This window comes from Capsicum annuum, chromosome 5 (assembly GCF_002878395.1).
Source record: "Capsicum annuum cultivar UCD-10X-F1 chromosome 5, UCD10Xv1.1, whole genome shotgun sequence".
Taxonomy (NCBI): Eukaryota; Viridiplantae; Streptophyta; class Magnoliopsida; order Solanales; family Solanaceae; genus Capsicum; species Capsicum annuum.
The window spans coordinates 16,541,360-16,566,986 of NC_061115.1; the positions used below are offsets into that span (position 1 = coordinate 16,541,360).

The window sequence follows — 25,627 nt, forward strand, 5'->3', positions numbered from 1 at the left end:
AAGATGTTACCAAGACAAATAATTTTTATTCACACTAGTATGTAAATAAAATCATCAGGTTGGGTCTATATACATAGGAAGGACGATTCAAGTTCTAGCCCAAAAATGTCGGGTGTTACATATTTGCTTTTAGAGGGAAAAAATAGAAAAATAAAAGTAGTCAAAGGATTTTATTTCCAATATCATAACAAATTTGTTATGTTATTGCTCTTGCTTCATGTTTAGTGAGAATATATACTCTATCATTATTGTTACTTTAGACTTTTTCATGTTCATCTGGCGGATTTGTTTCGCTTTAAATACTTGAATCCATACCTGAAGTTTACACAATACAAATTTTCAGATATCTCTACTGCTTCTATTTCTGTATCATACAAGTTTTTCGAACAATCAAATACTACTACTGAAAATGGATGATGCCTTTGTGTCATTTGAAGTTCAGAAGCTAGGTGATTTCCTCATACACGAAATTAACATCCACTTAAGTATGAGAGAGGATGTGCACTGGCAGAGAAATGAGCTTTTCTTCATGCAGTCTTCCCTCTAAGTTACAGAAAAAAAGCAAAGTAGGGATCAAAGAGTTCAATAATGGGTGACTGAAATCAACTCTATTGCTAATGACGTTGCCACTATACTGGAGACCTGCTGCTTTGATACTGGTAAAGGTGATGGATTTGCTAGTCGGCTCAAGAATTGCGCTTGCATCTGTAGGAAGGAGACCAAATTCTACGGAATTGGAAAGGAGATTCAATCACTCAAGGAACGAATTATGCATATCTCTCGAAAACGAGAGGCTTATGGTATTGCAGAAACCAATCATGCAGGAGAATGACCAAGTAATCGGCCAAACAATCCGTCTATCATGGTTAGAACATTGAGGAGAACTATATCCGTAGGTGAGCATCACATTTTTGTTGTATTTTAGGATGTAGTAGAAAGATTTCTGGCTGAACCTCTCAAAGAAGAGCCTCGCCGAAATGTCATCTGCATTTATGGCATGGGCGGATTAGGCAAGACCACTCTTGCAAGAAACTTCTATGTTACTCTGATTATAGTCTCTAGTTTCCCAACACGTGCTTGGATATGTGTTTCTCAAGAGTGCAATACCATGGATATTCTTAGGAATATCATCAAATCTATCCTACGATGTATGAAGGAAAATCTAGATTTGTTGGAAATGATTACTGAGCCAGATCTAGAAAGTTACCTTCATGATCTATTAAAGGAACGCAAATACATTGTAGTGTTTGATTATGTATAGCAGAGAGAAGCTTGGAAAAGTCTAAAAAGAGCACTTACAGATAGAAAGAAGGGAAGCAGAGTGATTATTACAAGGCACAAAAAGGATATCACTGAAAGAGCAGACAACAGAGGTTTTGACACTAGGCTTAGTTTCCTAAGATAAAAGAAAAGTTGGGACCTTTTTAGTAGAAAACTACTTGATGTCAGGGAAGTGGTTCCAAAAATGGAAAGGTTAGCAAGAGATATGGTGGGGAAATATGGAGGCTTACCTCTTGCAATTATTGTATTAAGCGGGCTACTTTTGCATAAAAGGGGACTAGAAGAATGGTAAAAGGTGAAGACACACCTTTGGCGGCATATGAAAGATGACTCTATGGAAATCTCCTACATGTTGTCATTGAGATACAATGATTTGTCAAGTGCACTCAAGTAGTGTTTTCTTTACTGTGGTATTTTTCTGGAAGATCAGGACATCCCTACTGAAAACATAATATAGTGGATGGCCGAGTGTTTTATACTAAGAGGGGAAGAAAGAATGAAGGATGTCGCTGAAAGCTAATTGAATGAGCTAATAAGATGAAGCTTGATCCAAGTGGCTGAAATATTTTGGAAAAAAGTTGTTAAATCTATGATTCACGATCTACTTCAGGATCTTGCAATAAAAAAGGCACTGGAAGTAAGCTTTTTTGACATTTATGATCTAACAAAACACTCTGTATCCTTCTTATCTCTTAGGCATGTCGTTCATGATCATGCACAAAGGTATCTATCACTTGATCTTTCTAACTTGAAGTTAAGGTCAATTATGCTCTTTGATCCAGAATTTGGTAGGATGGGTGGGTATTCTAAACTTCCGTAATGGTTTCCAACATCTCTATGTGTTACACTTGGAAATTTGTTCTGGCACTAAATCTAAATTACCTGATTCCATAGGAAGCTTGTTGATACGAAAATAATCACGGATATGGACTTATGAGAGTGCGTATTTAGCCCAAGAATTGCTGTGTGTAATTGATGTGTAAAAGATGGCCAAAACACACCAAAATCATTCCACTTCTCACACTTGATGGGCACCCCACCCTTGAAGGGTATTTTGGTCATCTTACCTTCTATTTTGTAATGTACTATATAAGAAACATTGTAGGGTTTCTTTAGTAGTTTTGGATGATATTTTTTAAGTCTTGTAAGACTTGAAACACCATAGTTAGGGCTTGAAAAATCCACCAACCGGAACTAGGAGAAGAAACTAGTGTGGATTCACTAGTGATTGTGTTTGCTTGGAAACATCGGCGCTTGAGAGGTGAAATCCGATCTTGTGTCACATAAGAGATAGGTGAACATTGTGTGTATTATTAAAGGTCCAAGATTGGAATAGTCTCATGGATTTTTAAGATTACATCTTCGTGTAGTCTATCTATCTATCCTTTGTTTTCATTGTAATCTTGTAGTTTGTGTTCTTGTTATCCAAAACCGTGTGTTTTTGTTTTTTTATAATATTGTTATTCTTCATTTTATTTTGTTAATCTAGTTTGTTGTCCGCTGAAAATAGGTGTTCATCACTTTATTATCTTGGTATCCTTTGTGTTGTTGTTGGCCAAATCTAACTCTCAAAGGGGTTCTCGGGTTTGGTTTGGAATTAGTGGACTATTTTGTGTTTTTTCTTGTGTTCCCAAGTTTTTACCGTATCATTTGGTATCAAAGCATGGCTTGATATTGTTCCCACAAGATCAATCTTGGGCTCGTAAACTTGAAAATCAAAAAAAAAATTATTGAATACTGAAAATTCCAGAAAATAACAATCTATTCATTGTTGTTGTCTTGACCGAAATTGTGTTCTTGTGGTGTTCTTGGCCGATATTTGTTCTTGGTTCTAGGTCTAGGATTCTTTTACTTGTCTTGTGTGTTTGTAGTGTTAGTTTTGTTCCTCACTAACACTTCGAGTAGATCCAAACTTGAGCTTGAATTGTTACTATTGTTGTTGTGAACGAAGTGTGGCCGATTGGATGTTGTTGTTGTTCTAGACTTGACCGAGTTGAAGGCCGTGTGTAGTGGTTCTGTTGTATATCTTGAAATTTTATTGTTGTGTTCTTGTTGTTCATCACAACCTTCACCTTTTGTAAAACTAAAAACACAACTCAAAGGGGACTTAGCCGATTGTTGTTGTTATCCTTGTGGTCTTGGCCGTGAGATTGTTGACCTTGTTATGGTGGACTTGTTGTTCTTAGGAGATTATTGTTGGTTGTTCTTGTTGTAGTTGTTGTGTTCTTAAAGTTCTTCACCATATTCATCACCTTATCAATATTAAAAGTGAACTTAGATCTTGAAAAGGTGAAAGACAAGGTGTTGTATTTGTTGAATCTTGAAAGGACCCCAACCATCAAAAAGACTTTACATCACATATCAACCTTTTTCCATAAAACAAAGGTCCATGTTTTATGGAGAAGTACAAGTCTATTCAAATACTTTTGAGTCTTGAACTTTGAATTGAAAAGGGAGCTCCAAGACTAGTTTGTATTTCCCTCCATTGAACAATTTCCACCGAAGTCCAATTTGTGAATTGTGAATTAAAATTTGTCAAGAACCGAACCACTAGTGGACTGCCACGTTGGACTACCACGCCATCACTTTTACTGTTCATGCAACATTTTTAAGCTCAAATTTTAATCTTCTAGTTTCAATTTGCTGTTTTTTTGATTTCGTTTGTTGATTCCAATACTAATTTACAAGCTAGTGACCATTTACTAGATTGTAAATTAGTTTTGACCCTGTTCTTCGTGTTAACTTTCCTTTGTGCATCTTAATTATTTTGAGTCATTGTGATACATCCTTGTGTTTTCCTTACTCTTTGGAGTCCTTGCCAATGTTGGATTCACCTCTCAACACCACTCTGAGTACAAGCAAGCTTGCAACACTTGTGTGATTGAGTGTGAGGGATCCGAGAGTCAAGAAATAAAAAAAAGAGTGAGGATGTTTTTGTACAACTAACGTGTTTTCTGTTTTTGTAGGTAACTCCTTTTCCATAATGGACACCATTTTGGACCACGTTGATGCTATTGCCCGAGAGATGGCTAAGGCGAATACGGATCTTAAAAAATTGGGCTCGGATATGTCTACTATACTTGAGAGGTTTGATCGAGTGGAGAGTCGAAGGAATTCTCATGTTTCTACTTCTGAAACTTTACCTCAAATAATCAATCCTCCAAAACCACTACTAAATGACGTAGACATAAGCCAAGCCACCAAATGCCCTCCAACCCGAGACCTAAGTAGGCCACTTCTCCCTCAATTCGATCAAGTCTAACAAGAGGGACTTGGAAGCCAATCTCCTCCCATCCAAGCTCCACAACTGAAGCTCCACATTACCAAATCAATTCTTTCACCCGAAACTCCACTTCACCAAAACTGATATGTTCATATAGAGGAGTGTGGTAGAAAGAAACCTGGGAGGGGGGGCATGGAGTCTACAATGATGCGTGTATGATGGAAGAGAAGTTGAGAGGAAGACGTAAGAAACCATAAGGAACCCTCCACCGAGAAAAGAGGTGGGATGTGTTTAGCGTTTCCTTTGTCTTTCACTATGTGTTTTGGGTTAGGATAAAGACAAGGCTCAAGATAGAGAGAAAGCCGAGGTTCAAAATAAAGAAGTTGACCAAGACTTGTATTAATGAGATCTCAGGTTTTTTATGTTCTTTGCGGACTTTTTTTTGTGCCTTATGTTTTTTGCGAGCTGTTTTGAGTGGTTTCTTTCAAAGTGACCAAGTGAACAAGGTGAATTAGTGAATTTATGGACAAATTCCTCTTAAGATGGAGAGGATGATATAATCACGGATATGGACTTATGAGAGTGCGTATTTAGCCCAAGACTTGGTATGTGTAATTGATGTGTAAAAGATGGCGAAAACACACCACAATCAGTCCATTTCTCACACTTGATGGGCACCCCACCCTTAAAGGGTATTTTGGTCATTTTACTTTCTATTTTGTAATGTACTATATAAGGAACATTGTAGGGTTTCTTTAGTAGTTTTGGATGATATTTTGTAAGTATTGTAAGACTTGAAACACCATAGTTAGGGCTTGGAAAAGCCACCAACCGAAACTAGAAAAGAAACTAGTGTGGATTCACTAGTGATTGTGTTTGCTTGGAAACTTCGGCGCTTGAGAGGTGGAATCCGATCTTGTGTCACGTAAGAGATAGGTGTACTTTGTATGTATTGTTAAAGGTCCAAGAGTGGAATAGGCTCTTGGATTTTTAAGATTACATCTTCGTGTAGTCTATCTATCTATCCTTTGTTTTGTAATCTTGTAGTTTGTGTTCTTGTTATCCAAAATAGTGTGTTGTTGTTGTTTAATAATGTTTTTATTCTTTGTTTTGTGTTGTTAATCTAGTTTGTTGTCCACTGAAAATAGGTGTTCATCACCTTGTCATCTTGGTATCCTTTGTGTTGTTGTTGGCCAAATCTAACTCTCAAAGGAGTTCTCGGGTTTGGCTTGGAATTAGTGGACTGTTTTTTGTTTTTTCTTGTGTTCCCAAGTTTTTACCCTATCACTTGTACCACCTCAAGTTTTTAACATTGTCAGGTATCCATGATCTTCCCTCCTCCATAGGCAATTAAGAATTTGTAGACACTTCTTGTCCTCAATGACTATGGACAGTTATGCCAACTTCCCCCTGAGGCAGCTAACCTACCAAATCTAAAACATTTAAGATCCTTATTCAGAACCTCTAAAACGTATAAACAAACTCAAAAGTCTTCAACTTCTTAATTAAATTAGTAGTGATCAATGGGAAGATGTTGATCCGGTTGATTTGGTCAATCTTTGAGAATTATCTATGTATGATGTTAAGAAATATTACTCCCTAAGCAACATTAGGAGCTTGAAAAACCTTGGCACTCTCATATTGGTTTGTAAACATGATGAATCGTTCCCATCTCTCAAATTTCTTAATCTTGTCAAAAGCTCCATAAATTGAGGTCGGATGGGAGAATAGAAAAACTGGCTATGTCGGACTCATTTCGAATTCCATCACAATGATGAGCCTTATTCCATCACAATGATGAGCCTTTCTCACTCAGAACTCATGTATGATCTGATGGCTATTTCGGGAATGTTGCCAAACCTAAGGAATCATGAACTAGAAGCAACTTATGAAGAAAAAGAAATTACATGTAGTGACAACAGCTTTAGTCAACTGGAGTTTCTTCGTCTTGTAGATCTTTTCGTACCTACAAAGATGACATTTAGCCACAAGTGTCATGCCTGGGATTAAAGGTCGTGGTATCCATGACTGTCCAAAGCTATAGGAGATTCCAAAGAAAATGAAAAATGTCTAGACGTTGAAGAGAATCCATATTGAATGAAGCTTTACAATTATATATGATGTCCTATTTTGGCGTCTTTCATAATAGCAGAGGTAAATATACTTAAAACAAACCCAATCCACAGTCACCATTTCTTTAATTCCTTGTAGACACTGGTGTTGTTTTTCCCCATTTTTATAAGACTGTTAACCCTTTTTTTTCGAAAATGACTTTCTTCATACAACAAAAGCCCCTTAGTGCCTCCTGGAGTAGGGAAAAAACAGTGAGTTTTATTGGCAATTTATTATTTGGTTGACACTTGATACTGTCATGGACATCATGATTAATTACTTATTTATTTAATTAATTAATTACTCGATATGGTATATGTTAAGAATTCGTGCCCTACTGATAATCTTATTTTCGTCTAACGTTTGCCTATCGATGAAACGGATTTCCTGACGTGTTCCAAGGAAGCAGTAAAACAGTAAATAAAGAACACAATAATTTTTTACATGGAAAACACCCGGCTCAAAAAGGAGTAAAAAACCACGACCTGCACCTCTATAGGATTTAACCCCAACTTCACTAAATAACTCTGAGCCTCAATAACGACTGATTACAAAACTCTTGTAACCAACAAATAGGAATTATAAACTCTAATTCCTTTAACACAACGACTAAGAATTATAAACTCTAATTCCTAACTACACACAGCTCCTAAGGTATGCGTTCCCAAAGTCTCTGAGTCTTCCCTAACTCGAAGACTAGCTCCTAATTCAGTTTATAACACACTGAAACTAATATTACATCAATAGTTCAAACACAATGAACAACTCTAAAAATCAACGCTAAAACTCTTAACTAGATTCTATACTTAGGACAAGGTTCTTCAATGTGTTTCTTCAGTGATTGAGTAGCACTTCATGAAGTCAATCTGTCGATTGTGCTTTTCTGCTTTGTAAGTGGGTCAACTATTCTGACTAATGCATCTTCTATTTAAGCACAGCTCTTCAAAGAGTCATTATTTATTTCAAACTCCTCCTTTAATCAGAACTCTTATTACATAGAGTTCTACTTCAAGTAAGACTCCTTCTTCAATTCCAACTCTTGTCTCCTTAGTGTTGTACTAAAACTACAACTCTTTAAATCAGCACATGTTAATTTATCAAAATCTTTCTCATCCCACACATAGGACTCTTCAAGATATACTCAGAAGTGAAACTCCTTCTTCACGTAGGACTCCTTTTTAAACTCAACTTGCTTTCCCTTATCATTAAGTGTTTGAATCAAATTCAACTTGTTATATTCCCCACATGATCAGTAACTTGAGTATATCAGAATTAGCCTTGCTTATTCGTTCCTGTCTTTAAGCAATCTTGTCTGCATCTATCAGTGAAACTGAAAATCTGCTTTGCTATGCATGGACCAGCTCAAGTAACATGTTTCATTCACGTATCAGTTTGTCAATCATCAAAACTACATAGTACCCAACAGTATATTAAGTAGTGTCTTACAATTTAGATGAAACAGGAGAAGCAACTACTAATGGAAATAAAATGGCAGATCACGTATTTTTGCCAAGCACTTGAAGACATTAGCATTGATGAAGGTGAAGAAGCATTAATCAGGTTTCTTCAACTTCAGTGTTTTGTTTTGGTTGTATGCAAAAATGATTTTTTATTGTTTTAATTAATTGTTCGTATCTACATTTACGACGATGCTTTCTGTAATATGTTCCAACATCTGTATGTGCTGGAGTTAGATAACATCTAGTTTGCTAACTCTATTCCACTTGATCTAACCCAATTTTCTATCCATTAACTACAATTATTCTTGATCCCTGATACTGCATAACTTGATGCCACATTGTGTTAAGAACTATTATAGTATTTATATCTGTACTCTTGTAGTCGATTGGTCTGAGTTTTTCTTTCTGCTGTAACTTGTGTACCATCTTGGTACTTTGTTGATAAAATTTAACCTACCCCTTATCCATAAAATTGTTTGATATGGAGAAACTCTAGAAGTCTGCAGACTTGCAAATATACGAACACTTAAAATACATTTGTTACAATCAGTCGAAGGTATTAGGAGATCTGATTCAGGACTTGTGGAAGGTCCAACTCCTATTCTGGAAATGTTGTGACAAACAAGGAAGGAGTATGGAAGTGTTTGAGATACATATGTTAAATTATGATATTGAAAATGGTATATGGCTCTATTGTCTACAACTTAAATGTTTTTCTGCTCATCCTTGCATAGCAATGGAGTTCATTTATCTGACTAGCTTTAATATATTTCCTTATGGATTTAGTCCTTTATTTATTTGTTTTCTGATTCTGTACGCACAAGCTCTAGCATCCATTGCCTGGTTGTTTCTGGTTTTAGACAGATTCTACAAACTATAAAGGACACCATTTTAACTGCAAGACACACAATGCACGCCAAAATAATCAAATCAATAGAAGTCTAATTTACTAACTCATTTAGTTACATGCCTCCATCACCTAACGTGAACTAACCTTAGAAGGAAGTAAGAAATGATGTGTGTTTGACATGACAGAAGTCATTTTGCATGGAAAACATCCCGGAGAACTCCTACTTCCAATGAACACACTAAAGAGCATAATTCATTCTAAATGTTTTCGCTACAGGTCATGCTTTAAAATTTCATTGACTTATACTACGTCACATTCTTTTCTTGCTAGTAAGTAAGATCAGGATTGAATCAATGGCGGAAACAACACCAAATAACACAACAAAGTAACAAAAACGAAATATGATGGCACACGTCATTTTTTCAGAAAAGGCCGTTGACAAAGTACCTGCTGCTGCTAATAGAGATTCAGGATCACTTGACTGTTCAATGTTCGCATGACTTAGTTGTCTCTTGGATCTTAAACCAAAAAAGCAAAAATTGAGTTGAAGTTTTTTCTTTTGCTCTCTTTTTCTTATATCTTGTATTGATTCTCTGAGATGAGAAAACACCAACAGAAATTAAAATCCATTAACCAACCGTAGATACTCAGATATTGTTTATTATTATGAAGAAGAAAAGTGGTCAGAATTCAAGTCCATATGTCATCTAACTCAATTTCTGGACAAATTATTCAATTAGTTAAACGAATCCATAAAGCAATACATACTATACATAAACATGCCCTTTAATTTGACACCAAATAATATCTTTGACCTCCAACTTTGGGTGTACACAAGTAGGCACTTAAACTTGTATAAAGTTGAACAAGTAAACACACACATCCTATGTGGCATAATACACATAGAATGCCACGTAGGACAAGAATTGTCATGTAGGATGCCACATAGGATATGCCTACTTGTTCAACTTTATACAAGTTAAAGTGCCTACTTGTGTACACCCAAAGTTAAAGGTCATAGATGTAATATGAGGTCAATTTAAGTGGCATATTTATGTACTGTGCCTTTAGAATTTAGATATACCCCAATCGACTTCATAATTTTTCTTGTTTCTAAAGACCGTGATGTTTGGGACAACTTTTGAAAACCCCAACTAATTCCATGGAATACATGCCACCTTCCATCAACAACAGGTACCAGGTAACTCTTTCCACCAAGACGGGGACAGATAGGAAGAAATCACCTAGCGTTTTTATGTCTACTGGCATTTAAACCTGAGACCTCATATCTCTCAACCACTTCATTGATGACTTCATAATTTATTATTTCAAGTTGGATAGTATTGCTTATTTGTGACTTGTGGAAGTGATACGAGTACGACCTCGTAGATGGACATATTTTGAGCATGTCAAAGACAACCGAGATAAGGCCCGATCTTAAGTGTAAATAAAGTTCAAAACCGCCCATGTATGCACTCCATGGAAAGCCCTTTGGAGCATTTTAATTAAAGGGGCACTTTTGTCATTTGTGTCTTATTTTATGTTGCAATATAAAAAGACCAACTTAGTTTTTTTGAGACTTAGTTGATCATATTTTGAAATTTGTAACATTTGCAACACTGTAGCTCTCTCTTAAGAGCTCCAACCGAAACTAGGGCTAGACAAGTGAAGATTCACTTGTGTTTGCATTGTTAGATTGATGCATTGGTGTTTAGAGGAGTTAACGTCCCTCTTGTGTAAATGTTAGAGTTAGGTTTGTGTCATAGGTAATGTTAAGGGTCCAAGAGTGTAACAATTCTTGGGTTCTTAAGATTGTCCCTTCATTTGGTCTAACGATCTATCTTGTATTGTTGTTGTAAGCTTCGGATTTCTTGTTGTGGTTAATGTCACCCGTGAGTTCTTGTTGTTGTAATATTGTTGTTCTCATATTGTGTTGCTAATATAGTTTGTGGATCGCTGGAAATTAGTTGTAAACACCACAATACTTTGTGTTCTTATTGTTGTTTTGAGTCCTCGGTTCACTTGAATTTGTGGACTGTTTGAGTGTGTGTTTTGTGCGCTCTTGGTCGATCTTGTCTAATTTGGTATCAAATCTCAAGGCTTGATTTTTTTCTCATAAAATCAATCATGGGAAGAGACCACCAAACTTGTGTTGAAGACCTTGGCCGAGAGTTTGTTGATCTTGTGAAATTGTCTTGGCTGAGATTTGTACTAGATCTACTAGATTTTTGTTTGTCTAGTGTGTTTCTTGTGTTGGTTTATTTCTCACCAACACAAAAGGTGTCTAGATCTAAAGTTGAGTTTATAATATTAACATTATTATGGTGGTAACTTGAAGATTGGCCGTGTGTTGAGCCTTGTCGATGAAGATTGGTAGACGTGGTGATGTGTTGTTGATGTACTCTTGAAAGTTTGTTGTTGTGTTCATATTGTTCTTAATCTCTTCTCATACTTAAACCAACAAAAAGGTGCAAATATATTCAAGGAGTATAGATAAAAGTTGTAAAGTGTGTTTGTGAGAAGACTTGAACCATCACTTCCTAGACTTGACAACAACTTTTTGAACTACTATCCTTAAATCAAGGAGCCTTATTTGGTGGAACTAGTACAAGTCAAGATCATCTTTTGAGATTAAACTTACAAATGACTTAAATACTTGTATTTTTTTTCCCTCCAAAACCAATTGTTCTCTAATTCTAAATTGTGTAAAAATTGAAGATTCAAATTTGTGACTAAATTGTGTGGGCCCGAGACAAATTTCTTGCTGCCACGTCACCACTTGCAACTGTTCACGTCAATATTGAGCTCAAATTTGGATTTTATAGTTTTTAATTGTTGATTCTTGGTTTTATTAGTTGATCCTAGAACTAATTAACAAACTAGTAAGTTCCTACTAGATTGTCAATTAGTCCTTTGAATCCATTGTTCGTGTCTACGTTTCTTTTGTGCTTTTATCATTTTTATAATCCTAGCGCTTCTTGGTTCAAGTTTGAATATTACTTCCTTGAGTCGTTCAACAAAGAATCCATTCCGACTAAGGAGTAGACTTACTCTTCAACTCACCACAACTACAAGCCGACTTGCAAACATTTGTGACATCAAGTGTGAGGCCACAACGTGAGTGAGAGAATAGTGAGGTTGTTTGAAATAACGTGTGTTTTTATAGGTTTTGTGATGTATTGTTGTGTGTGACATAGTGGACTGATTTGGTGACGTGTTGGACCGTAACTTGAAGTATTAATTCCGACACCATCACAATAGAACCTGAGGTTTCAAATATTCAAACAATGGATAGTAATGCCATCAATCTCATTTTAGCTTGCCTTGAAACTATGCCCCGAGATGTGGCTAGGTTGAATGTGGGTCTTGAGAAACTAGATACGGATGTGGAATCAATGAGTGGGATATTAGAGTGTGTGGAAAGTCAAAAGAGTCGACCATCCACCCCTTAAAACATTTCCCCGACCACTACTCCTTAAGCCTTGCACCAAATGTTCCATCCACCGAGACACCCATCCAATGTCACAAACCGAACTCCACTATACTCCCTCACCTGAAAACATAAGAGGTCAATCCACCCATCACTTCACCAAGTCTAACAAGAAGGACTTGGAACCAAATGCCACCCCACAACCCGAGCCCTCCAAACCAAACTCCACTTGACCAAAGACCTTATTATCCACCAAATCCAAACCCACCACTACAAGCTCCACTTAACCCAAATAGACCTATCCAACATGAGGTGTATGGGTTATTTTATGAGGGTTACATGAGGGGGGAATAGGTACAGGGTATACATATTGATCCAAGGGAGGTTTATGGCCGAGAAGGAAGAGTTGATCATTGGAACCAACAAAGGAACCAAAACTATGAAATAGGACTAACTACCATAAAATTAGGGCTTCCAATCTTCAAGGGTGAGAGTGATCCCAAAAAGTTTCTTACATGGGAATCCGCATGTGAGAGGGTCTTCCAAGTTAATAATCTTACCGAGGAGAAGAAGAGTTGCTACGGGATTGCTCACTTTGAGGGTTATGCTACTACATGGTGGGAGTATGTTAAGTATTTTGGCAATGTTTTGGTAGAGGAGCAGTCCCCTCCTTGTTTTCGGCTAAGGTACCTCATGACACAAAGGTACCTACCCGAAAGATATTATTAAGAGCTCCTTGCCAAGTTGTATAACTTGAGGCAAGGAAACAAAGTCTCGTGGCTTACTACGATGAATTCCAATAACTCATCTTGAAACTTAATCATAGAGGAGAACAAGTGAGTCATGACAACATTCGATTCAAGGTGGGGTTTAATAGAGATATTGTTTCACATTTGACACTTCACAAGTTCGACACCCTTGATACCATCTTCCAAGCCGCATTGGAAATTAAAAGAGAGTTGCGGGAGAAATCGGGGTCCAAGTTCAAAGTCTAATCATCCTCAGGTTGGCATCATGACAAGAATGATTCATCCAAAGGGGAGAAACCCGAGGCCAAGGCTACCCAAGTCGAGAACAAGACACCTCAAAAGTACCCTCCTAGAAACGAAGGTAAACCTCATTCCTTTTATAATTCTAAGGATTTTCAATGTTTTAAATGCCAAGGTTGGGGACACAAGGCTGGTGAGTGTCCAAAAGGAGGAATGTGATCTTAAGGGAGGGAAAATTATATTTTCTTGGGGAAGAGGTAGGACTTGAACCGAAGGATATTGATGATCAATCTCCAGGTGGAGAGGGGATAGAACCCGAGAAGCCAAATGAAGGGGAGAGGAGGATGCTTGGCCGTGTGAAGGTGATATTGAAGTACCATGTTTTGTAGTGACAAAGGCTATGATTATTAAGGTTTTGGTTGATCCTAGTCAAAGGGAAAACCTTTTTAACACCAAATGCCTTATTAAGATAGTTGTACCAATAATGCTAGTAGTACCTTGGTTGATGTTTTTAGGTTGTCCACTATCCGTCATTCCAGGCCCTACAACCTTCAATGGTTAAATGAGTGTGGGGAGTTAAAGATAAACCGACAAGTGGTGATATAGTTCAAGGTAGGCAACTAATTTAATGAGGTTTTATGTGATGTTATTCCTATGGAAGCATGCCACCTATTTTTAGGAAGACCATGGCAATATGAAAAAGCTACCGTGCATGATGTACGAGCCAATAGCTACACTTTGGAGCACCATGGCCAAAGATATACACTCTAATCTCTCTCACCGATACAAGTGGCCAAAGTTAGTCAACAAGTTAGAGATTTGGAAGAAAAGGGGAAGAAGGAGAGAAAGGAAAGGATCGAGAGTAGGAGTAGAGGAGAAGGGGAGGTAATCAAGGAGCAAAGAGACAAAGGGTCCTCACTTTTGGGACTTACCCTTGGGAATCCTTTACTTCTCACTAATGTAGGTACTAGAATTTTGCCTAGTACTGCCTTTGCTTGTGTGCAAGTACATGATTTTATGCTTTCTAGGGGAGATTCCAAGCAACTTTCTCACAAATATATGCTTGATGAATTCAAGGAGTCCTTGGCTAAGCCTCCAATTTTCAGGACAGAAAACGAGGAGGTGATTCTATGGAGGAGCCATGAGGTTGATGAAGCCGTGATTTTAAGGTCAAACTCTATTCAAGGTGGAGAGTATGATATGAGTACGACCTCATAGATGGGCATATTTTGAGCATGTCAAAGACAACTGAGACAAGGCTCGAGCTTAAGTGTAAATGAAGTCCAAAACTGCCCTATGTATGCACTCCATGGGAGACCCTTTGAAGCATTTTAATTAAAGGGGAACTTGTTGGGTACTATGTAGTTTTGATGATTGACAAACTGACACGTGAATGAAACATGTTACTTGAGCTGGTCCACGCATAGTAAAAAAGATTTCTAATTTCACTGATAGATGCAGACAAGATAGCTTAAAGACAGGAATGAATAAGCAAGGCTAATTCTGATATACTCAAGTTACTGATCATGTGGGGAATATAATAAGTTGAATTTTATTCAACCACTTAATGATAAGGAAAAGCAAGTTTAATTGAAAAAAGTGTCCTACGTGAAGAAGAAGTTTCACTTCTGAGTATATCTTGAAGAGTCCTATGTGTGGGAGGAGAAAAATTCTGATAAATTAACATATGCTGATTTAAAGAGTTGGAGTTTTACTACAACACTAAGAAGACCAGAGTTGGAATTGAAGAAGGAGTCTCACTTGAAGTAGAACTCTATGCAATGAGAGTTCTGATTAAAGGAGGAGTTTGAAATAAAGAATGACTCTTTGAAGAGTTGTGCTCAAATAGAAGATGCGTCAGTCAGAATAATTGATGCACTTACAAAGCAGAAAACCACAATCAATATATTGACTTCACGAAGTGCTACTCAATCACTGAAGAAACACATTGAAGAACCTGGTCTTAAGTATAGAATCCAGCTAAGAGTTTTAGCAGTGATTTTTAGAGTTGTTCATTGTGTTTGAACTATTGATGTAATATTAGTTTCAGCGTGTTATAAACTAAACTAGGAGCTAGTCTTCGAGTTGGGGAAAACTCAGAGACTTTGGGAACGCATACCTTGGGAGGTGTGTGTAGTTAGGAATTAGAGTTTACAATTCCTAGTCGTTGTGTTAAAGGAATTATAGTTTATAATTCCTATTTGTTGGTTACAAGAGTTTTGTAATCAGTCTTTGTTGAGGCTCAGAGTTATTTAGTGAAGTTGAGGTTAAATCCTGTAGAGGTACAGGTCGTGGTTTTTTACACCTTTTTGAACCGGGTGTTTTCCAGGTAAAAAATCACTATGTTCTTTATTTACTATTTTACTGCTTTCTTGAAACACGTTAGGCAACCCGCTTCATCAATAGGCAACAGTTAGGTGAAATTAAGATTATCAGTAAGGCACGAATTCTGAACAAGTGGTATCAGAGTGAGGTTGTCTTAAAAAAGACTAGCAACTAAGACAAAGATCAATATGATGAATTCCGCACCACCTACTGGTCACAGTGAAGGTCAATCCACTATTAGACCTCCACTCTTTGATGGTTCTCACTTTATTTGGTGGTTGTGGGATAGAATTATTGATGGACCAATAATTCCCATGAAGACAGTGGATGGAGAACAAGTGAAAAAGGTAAGGAGTGAATTCACCCTGAAAGATGTTATTGTACTACAAAAGAATGCAAAAGCTAAAAACATTCTTTGTGGTCTTAGTCAAGCCGAGTACAATAGAGTGTCTAATTGCAACACTGCTAAAAAAATATGGGATGCATAGGTGAATGCACATAAAGGCACTAGCCAAGTGAGAAAAATCAAAATTGCATTACTTGAATATGAGGGTTTCAAAATGGAGAAAAATGAGTCACTACAAGAAATAATAATTAGGTTAACTTTGTTGGTAAATGAGTTATCATCTCTAGGAAAGGTTTTATCTACTGAGGAACAGATAGAGAAGGTCTTGAGAGTCCTACCAAAGTCTAAGTGGAATGTCACTAGAATGTCTCTTGATGAGTTAGTTGGTAATTTGAAGACCTATGAGATGGACATGGAAGATCTAAATTATAGGACATCTGAAAGTGATGAATTAGATGATGAAGAAGATGATGAAACTGGTCTCATGGCCATTAGAGATTCAGACATGTAAGAAGATGATGGAAACTCTGAGGTAAGTATTATTGAACTCAAAGAGAAGTTGTATTTATTTTCTAAAAAGAAACTTGTTTCCTTAATAAGTGCTCTAATTGATGATATTCAAGAATTAAAATCTGATAGGGATGAGTTATTCAATAATCTTGTAAGTCTCAAGTTTGATTTTATTGATCTAGAAACTTGTAAGAACACTGTTTAAAAGGAAAACTGCACTCTTAAGGAATAGGTTAGTAGACTTGATTCATCAAACCTGACTCTCAAATCTGAAATTTTAAAACTGACTCTTTCTGGAAAAAGAAAAAAGAATCAAAAGTGATGAACAAGAAAATATTGATCTTGAATTGACCAAGTCCAAACAAGAATGCAGTGATGAAAAGGAAAATGTGAACAAATTAATTCAAGAAGTCTCTAAACTAAAATTTGATCTTGAAAAGGCAAACAGATGGAAAAATTCCTTAAGAATTGTTCATCAACTCAGTGAAAAAACTCACAGTGAAAGGGCTAGATTGGGTTTTTTCAAGAGCTCTAATGTTACTAAGGATTTATGCTATATATATGGTAATCATGGGCATCCAACCACTGAATGTCCAGTTGCAGCGAAAAGCAAATCAAGAAGCATAAGCCTAGCAAAAGAATCAGGTTCTATGTTAGCACAAGCTAACAAGAAGGTTAAAACTGGTTAGAGAAACAGGTCACATAACCTGTAGCCTCGATGGGATAGAAGGAACCTTATACATCTTTTTCTCATAAGAAAGGACCCAAGCTTGTCTGGGTTCCTAAAGTTAACCCTTGATTTGTTTTGCAGGTGAAAGTGAAAGGAGGCAAGCAAAATTAGTACATGGATAGATCTTGCTCAAGACATAAGACTGGAGCAAATAAAGTTCTTCCACTCACCACATTTAAAGGGGGAATAGATCTTTTGGAGATGGTAAAAAAAATAAAAGAAAGGGTGACAGTGAAATTGATGAGAATGCACAGGAACATATTGTACTATATGGTCCAACTGTTGTATAGACTGAAGGCATATTGACAGGGGGAACAACAAATCAAGAAATTGATGCATCAATAACACCAATACAAGCTGATGATAATTTTGTTAGTAATTCATAAGAATTGGTGTTGTCACAAGAATCTTGAGATATCTCATGGGAATTAATGGATTGAGACTATGGTATTCAAATGAAAGTAATTTCACTCTTGAGGGCTATAAAAATGTTGACTATGTGTGTTACTTAAATGACTGAAGAAGCACCAAAGTCACTAAGTAGATAGCATTTTGAAAGGAATAGGTTAGACTTGGGGATGATTAAAATTGCATGAATTCCCCTCAATGGTTGACTAGAATAACTATTTTATTCTTAATCTTATTAGCTAAAATGTTATTCGATTCAGTCTTGCACATTTAGTTATGTGTCCTAATTCTAGATTTTTGACTCTTCTAACCTAATTTTGTATTAGATTATGCAAAAAAATAAGTACAAGCAAGTAATTATGACCACAAAGTTTTTCTTATCAGGTATGTTCTACACTGGCATAAGCATAGGTTGTCTAAGTTGAAACAGTTGAGCACATCTTTTTAATTCTTCATACTTCATCCTCTCCTAGTCTTATAAAGCTAACGAATGATTGACCAAATTTCTGTGATTATTTCCAAATGATTGTGCACAAATATGTTTAATCAAACACCAGAAGTATCTTTTTCTCTCTCAACCAAAATATCAGTTTGTACTATGGATTTGCCAAACTTGATCATCAATCACATGCAGCATATGTTCTAAAGAATAAAAAGGGACATGCTCTCCCTTTTAGTTCCTAATTGGATCAGATCTTTTAGGATTTCTCAATCCTAGTTTAGGTTTGACTTTTTAAACAACAATGAATATTTTTTAACAGATGAATCATTTTGCTCTACTTGGTTCAATAAGGAGGGCTAACACTCATTGCAAAAAAAAAATTTAGCTGAGATAAATTTTGAACTTGAAGCTGCACAATACAATCATGAAGTGGAATAAGTGGTCCTTCAGGCTTGGAGCACGACTTTGAAGTTTGACCTTGATTGAGAGAGATGAAAATGTTGAAGTCATTCGTCAATTGACACAGTTGATATCACCTGTTCCTCCTTTCTCATCACTATTCATACCCTCAGTCGTGTCCCACTTTTATACCATATTTTTTAAATGCTCAGTTGTTTTGCTTTGTTCAGTACTAGCTTAGGTTTAATGTAGAACATGCTCTGACAGTTAAATAGAATGGTTATCTCTGCTAAATTGCCTCATGTTTTTGCTCCCTTTAATACATTACTATGTTGGCTCAAGTCTTTGTCTGACTGTTTTGGTAATAGCCCCAGTGGCCATGAATAGCATAACTAATCACTTTGGATAGTATATGATTACGTTGAAATAATTTTTCGATGATGCCAAAAGGGGAGAGATAAGAGGGTTGTGCAATGTTTATAACCCATTGACTAACTTGATTCATTGTAGTATTTTATACCTTAGTGCCTACAGGTGAAGATGGATGAATGCACAAAGACAAGAGATTTGTCATCATCAAAAAGGGGGAATTTTTTGGGTACTATGTAGTTTTGATAATTGAAAAACTGTCACGTGAATGAAATATGTTGCATGAGCTAGTCCGAACATAGGAAAGTAGATTTTCAGCTTCACTGATAGATGCAGACAAGATTGCTTAAAGATAGGAACAAATAAGCAAGCCTAATTCTGATATACTCAAGTTACTAATCATGTGGGGAATATAACAAGTTGAATTTTATTCAAACACTTAATGATAAGGAAAAGCAAGTTGAGTTGAAATAGGAGTCCTACATGAAGAAGGAGTTTCACTTCTGAGAATATCTTGAATAGTCCTATATGTGGGAGGATAAAGATTTTGATAAATCAACATGTGTTGATTTAAAGAGTTGGAGTTTTACTACAACACTAAGGAGATAAGAGTTGAAATTGAAGAAGGAGTCTCACTTGAAGTAGAACTCTATGCAATAAGAGTTCTGATTAAAGGAGGAGTTTGAAATTATAAAATGACTCTATGAAGAGCTATGCTTAAATAAAAGATGCATCAGTCAGAATAATTGATGCACTTACAAAGTAGAAAAGCAAAATCGACAAATTGACTTCATGAAGTGCTACTCAATCACTGAAGAAACACATTGAAGAACCTGGTCCTAAGTATAAAATCCAGTTGAGAGTTTTAGCGTTGATTTTTAGAGTTGTTCATTGTATTTGAACTATTGATGTAATATTAGTTTCAGTGTGTTATAAACTGAACTAGGAACTAGTCTTCGGGTTGGGGAAAACTCAGAGACTTTGGGAACACATACCTTGGGAGCTGTGCGTAGTTAGGAATTAGAGTTTATAATTCCTAGTCGTTGTGTTAAAGGAATTAGAGTTTATAATTCCTATTTGTTGGTTACAAGAGTTTTGCAATCAGTCGTTTTGAGGCTTAGTGTTATTTAGTGAAGTTAGGGTTAAATCCTGTAGAGGTGCAGGTCATGGTTTTTAACACCTTTTTGAGCAGAGTGTTTTCCACGTAAAAAATTACTATGTTCTTTATTTACTATTTTACTGCTTCCTTGGAACACGTCAGGCAACCCTTTTCATCGATAGGCAATAATTAGGTGAAAATAAGAGTATTAGTAGGGCACGAATTCTTAACAACACTTTTGTCATTTGTGTCTTATTTTGTGTTGTAATATAAATAGACCAACTTAGGATTTTTAAGACTTAGTTGATCATATTTTGAGACTTATAACATTTGCAAGACTTTAGCTCTCTCTTAATAGCTCCAACCAAAACTAGGGATAGACAAGCGAAGATTCACTTGTGTTTGCATTGTTGGCTTGATACGTTGGTGTTTAGAGGAGGTAACATCCCTCTAGAGTTACTTCCTCTAGATATGTTTAGTTGGCTTGATATGTTTCATTATTCACTTGTGTCAACGTTAGAGTTAGGTTTGTGTCGTAGGTAGTGTTAAGGGTCCAAGGGTGTAACAATTCCTGGGTTCTTAAGATTGTCCCTTCATTTGGTCTAACTATCTATCTTGTATTGTTGTTGTAAGCTTCGGATTATTTGTTGTTTTTAGTATAAACCATGAGTTCTTGTTGTTGTAATATTATTGTTCTCATATTTTGTTGATAATATAGTTTGTAGATCGCTGGAAATTAGGTGTAAACACCATAATACTTTTTGTTCTTGTTGTTGTTTGTTGAATCCGAGAGGGGTCACTCAAAGGGTCCTCGGTTCACTTGAATGTGTAGACTTTTTGAGTGTGTGTTTTGTGTGCTCTTGGTCGATCTTGTATCATGAAGGTCCAAATCCTATTCTAAAAATGTTACAAAACACAAGGAGTATCGAGTTGTTAAGTATTTGAGATACATATGTTAAATTATAATCTATTGTCTACATTTTAATTTTTTTTCCTCGTCTTTGAATAGAAGAGGAGTTCATTTATCTAACTAGCTTTAATATATTTCCTGCAACGCAATTCACAAATTCCTTATGGATTTAGTCCTTTATTTATTTGTTTTTTGATTCTGTATGCACAAGCTCAAACATCCAATGCCCAGTTGTTTCTGGTTTTCGGAAGACTTTACAAACTATAAAGGACACCATTTGTACTACAAGACACACAATGCATGCCAAAATAATCAATCATTAAAAGTCTAATTTACTAACTCAAGTTTAGTTACATGCCTCCTTCGCCTGACGTGATCTAACCTTAAAGAAAGTATGAAACGATGTATGTTTGATATGAAGGAAGTCATTTTGCTTGAAAACATCCCGGAGAACTCCTACTTCCAATGAACACGCTAAAGAGCATAATTCATTCTAAATGTTTTCGCTACAGGACAGTCATGCTTTAAAATTCCATTGACTTATACTGCGTCACATTCTTTTCATGCTAGTAAGTAAGATCAAGATTGAATCAATGGCGGAAACAACACCAAATAACACAACAAAGTAACAAAATACCTGTTGCTGCTAATAGAGATTCAGGATCGCAAACTGCTCAATGCTAATAGTGATACCTGCCACCTCTCATCAGCAATAGGTAACTCTGTCTACCAAGGCTAGGACAAACAAAAAATATCACCTAGTGTTTTTTATTTTTGCTGAAATTTAAACTTAAAACTGGATAGTCCTCAACCACTTCATAATGTGATCAATTCAAGTTGGATCGTGTTGATCAGGTATTAAAGTGAAGGTTTAAGAGTTAGGAGAGTTGTATCACGAAAATTTGGTGGCAGTTAATTTTCAGCATTACGAAAATTTATTGCGAACAAGTTTTGGCACGCCTAATAAGATCAGTTTTGCTCTTCATCTCTTCTTTCTACAAATCGAAAATTACAAATTCAACTACCGCAATGGACTTTCGAAAAATTAATGAAGTTTTGTGCAAGAAGTCTACTACTACCATATCTACTGAGATCAAGCTTGTTGGCCCCATCAATCGATGCAATCTCAACGCTTATGCTTTGGATGAATCTCAATATTTTACCTTTTTGGAGATGATGAAAAGAAAAAAAATCTCAAATTTCAACTTGTTTACAACCCCTGGGGGAAACTTTGAATCTATGTTATTAGATGAACTGTCTAAAACTATCTGCAACTTTGGAGAATCTGAGGACTTAACGAATCTCCAACTTCAACAAAAGTCAACATCTTCATGGTTGATGTAGCTGACCTGGATGAGAAGTTTGCAATAATGAAGCAAACCATGAAAGCCTTGAAGACGTCTGTTGATGAGCAAGATCATCAAATCACCCATCTTATGAGCAAGTTAGATCTCTACATTCCTAGAGAGTCAAATTATAATCTAACACCGCAAGAGAAATTTGATGGTAAATCTCTCATCAAGTCAAGTGACAATCAATGCGTTGATCAATCTGCTTAAGTGGCCACTCTAATAGTTCAACAACTACAAGATATAATTACAAACACCATTAAGGCAAAATATAATGTTCTGTCACATAGTTTCATTGGATACTCAAAGTCGTATTCTAAGCAAATCAAGGGTTTACTGATGCCAATTGGGTATCAACCACCAAAGCTTCAACAAGTTGATAGAAAGAGAAATCCAAGGCAATACATCGCTCATTTTGTTGAAACTTGTAGCAGTTTTGGCACATATGGTGATCTTCTTGTCAAGTAGTTTGTTCGCTCTTTCAAAATAATGCCTTTGATTGGTACACGAACTTGGAGTATGAATTAATTGATTGTTGGGAGCAACTAGAAAGTCAATTTCTAAATTGTTTCTACAGCACCCGTTGTACGGTTAGCATGATGGAGTTGACAAATACAAGACAAAGTAAAGGTGAGCCTGTCGTGGACTACATAAATCGTTAGCAAACATTGAGATTCGATTGCAAGAATCAACTTTCTGAAACTTCTGCGATTGAAATTTCCATTCAAGGGATGCATTGGGGCCTTGTGTATATCCTCCAAGGAATTAAGCCTTAAACTTTTGAAGAATTAGCTACGCGCGCTCACGACATGGAGCTAAATATTGCAATTCATAGAACGACATCACCTAGTTTTTGTCGTAGGAAAAAAGTCACAAAATTCTAAGACTCAACAAAATACCAAATTGGGGAATCTATGACGACAACTATGAGTTTTAAGAAGGCCTCCACAAGGCAAAAGTTAAAAGAGGAAGCTCCAAAGCAACGAATGCGACAGGTAAAAAATCAACCAACCTTCAAGGAGTTATAAGTAAGGGTATATCCTTTTTCCAACTCAGATGTTCCTGGGATTCTTGATGAGTTGCTAGCCAAAGAAGTCATTGAACTCCCTAAGTCAAAGCTACCTGAAGAATCAAACAAAGTCGATGATCCTAAGTACTGCAAATTTCACCCCATTGTTAGTTATCACATTATAAAATGCTTTATCCTAAAGGAAAAGATCATGATGTTAATACAAGAAGGAAAGATCATCATTGATAATGGCGATATAATTGATACAAATCATGTTAGCGCCAAATTGGACCATAAAAAAGGTTCAATTTCAAAAGTTCTACAACCCATGTGCTCTGTGGCATCACCAAAAGGTGAAGGAATCATCATACTATAATTTGGGAACTTTGACCAAATTGAGGTTTCCACCCTAATTAAAATAACAAGCAAGTCCATGTTAAATGACTTCTCCAATAGGAAGAAGGGTAAAACGTGGACATTGATCATTCACAAAAGAAAAAATGTCAAAGAACTTCTAAACTCCAACTTCTAAAAGTCGACACAAGATCAAGTGCAAATTTTCTTCAACCAATAGGGGCAATAAATACTAAACTAAAGTGAAACAATACTTCATTACAAAGCGTTGGGAGGAAAGTTACATTACAAGAATTCTTCTCCAGAACGCTCCTCAAGGCACGAGCTTAAACTACATGTCACTCCTGGCCTGCATGAGTCTAAACTGTGAACGAATCTGCAAAAAAAAGAAAAAAATTTAAGAAAATAAATTAACTCATCATTCCTGAACTACGTTATGACTTGATCCTCCCGAGGTATGTAGGTAGGTTAGAGTATATTTTACTCTAAGTTTAGTCGTATGAGTTTAAAAAAATAGAAAAAGTACGTGTCATTATAAGAGCATGACAATAACACTTTGAATTGACATATATATCACATGAGGATAGATGTTCCTTCTCTAAGTTTATCACGGACGTGCAATGGTGAAGAGACCAGCAAGACAAAGCGGATTTTGATAGTATATCTGTATAAATCTATATAGGTGTTCACCATCATTTTTACATATATGATATATATTAAAGACTTCTCCACAACAAAAAAGACAGTTCATGATTCAAGAGCTCCTACGCCAAGTTATGAATTTTCTAGCATAGCTGCTCAAAGTTGCAAAATAGGCCATCAGATTATGAACTAAGCTGACGTTGATGATGTATATGTATAAATCCATAAAGGTGTTGAGTATAATTTTTATGTATATTATATATCTACACATCTACTTTCCAACGAAAAAAAATACATATGATTCTGATACTCCTACATCGAGATAGTGAACCAAGATTAGAAGATCAAATTTGGGGCAATTTCTGGGATGATTTGGATATAATCTAATTATTATTATTGGATGAGATGTATCTCTACAAGTCTAGTTTTCAACGCAAGAAACGAAACCTGAATTTGATACTCCTATGTCGAGATATGGAATTTATCGTGGTGCTGTGCAAAGCTGATAAAACTAGCGAACCAAGATTAGGAGATTGGTTTTGGGGCAATATCTGGGATGATTTGAGTGCAATATGATTGTGATTCCCACATGCAACATAGATCTAAGAGTCTATTTTTTCATGCAAAAAATGTCTCATGATTTTGATGTTCCTAAGTCAAGATATGAGAATTTTCGTGAGGCTACACAAAACAAATAAAAAGTGACGAAACAAAACTGATAGACTGATTTTGGAAGGGTACCTGGGCAAATCCGGAGAACTTCTGCCCATGATTTTTACATACATTATAGTTACATGAGTTATCTTGCCAATGTAATATGAATTTCGTGATTTCGACACTCCTAAATCGAGTTATGAATTTTTTTACTATAGCCGCTCAAAGCTGAAAAATATTGGGTGACACGGAGTTCGAGCGGAGCCTTTTATAAAAGATTTGCACAAGTGTAAAAATCTTTTGGTCATAAATTTCATGCACATTGTAGTTTTGAGAATTTCCATTCTAAGGACACAACTGACTCATAATTTTAAACTATTTATCTCATGTCACAAATGTCAAAGCTTATGGGTCGGGAAGGCAAATAAAAGAATCTGTTGGTGTGTCAAACTTTTAAAAAAATATGTAGCACAAGAGACGTTAAAATAAAAATATCACTTTTATTTCTCTAAGAAATACTATCAATACATCATGATAAGGTCCAAAAAAAAAACTAAAAAGGGGAAAGAGAACATTCTTGAGCAAAAAAAAAATTAAGGGAAAAGTTTATGGACAAGGATCAGAAGGAAACTTGTCTTAGCGATTTCCTTTAGTTTAGCAAGTTATTTTGTTTCTGTTTCTGACAGTGGACTGATTTTGTCAAGGTCATGAATCTTGTCTTCAATATTGGTGACAC

General features: G+C 36.1%; 1 pseudogene; it reads left to right on the forward strand.

Annotated features, from left to right (window-relative positions):
- Positions 1-409: 409 nt before the first annotated feature.
- On the forward strand, positions 410-6,605 carry LOC107866106 (annotated as a pseudogene).
- Positions 6,606-25,627: the final 19,022 nt, after the last annotated feature.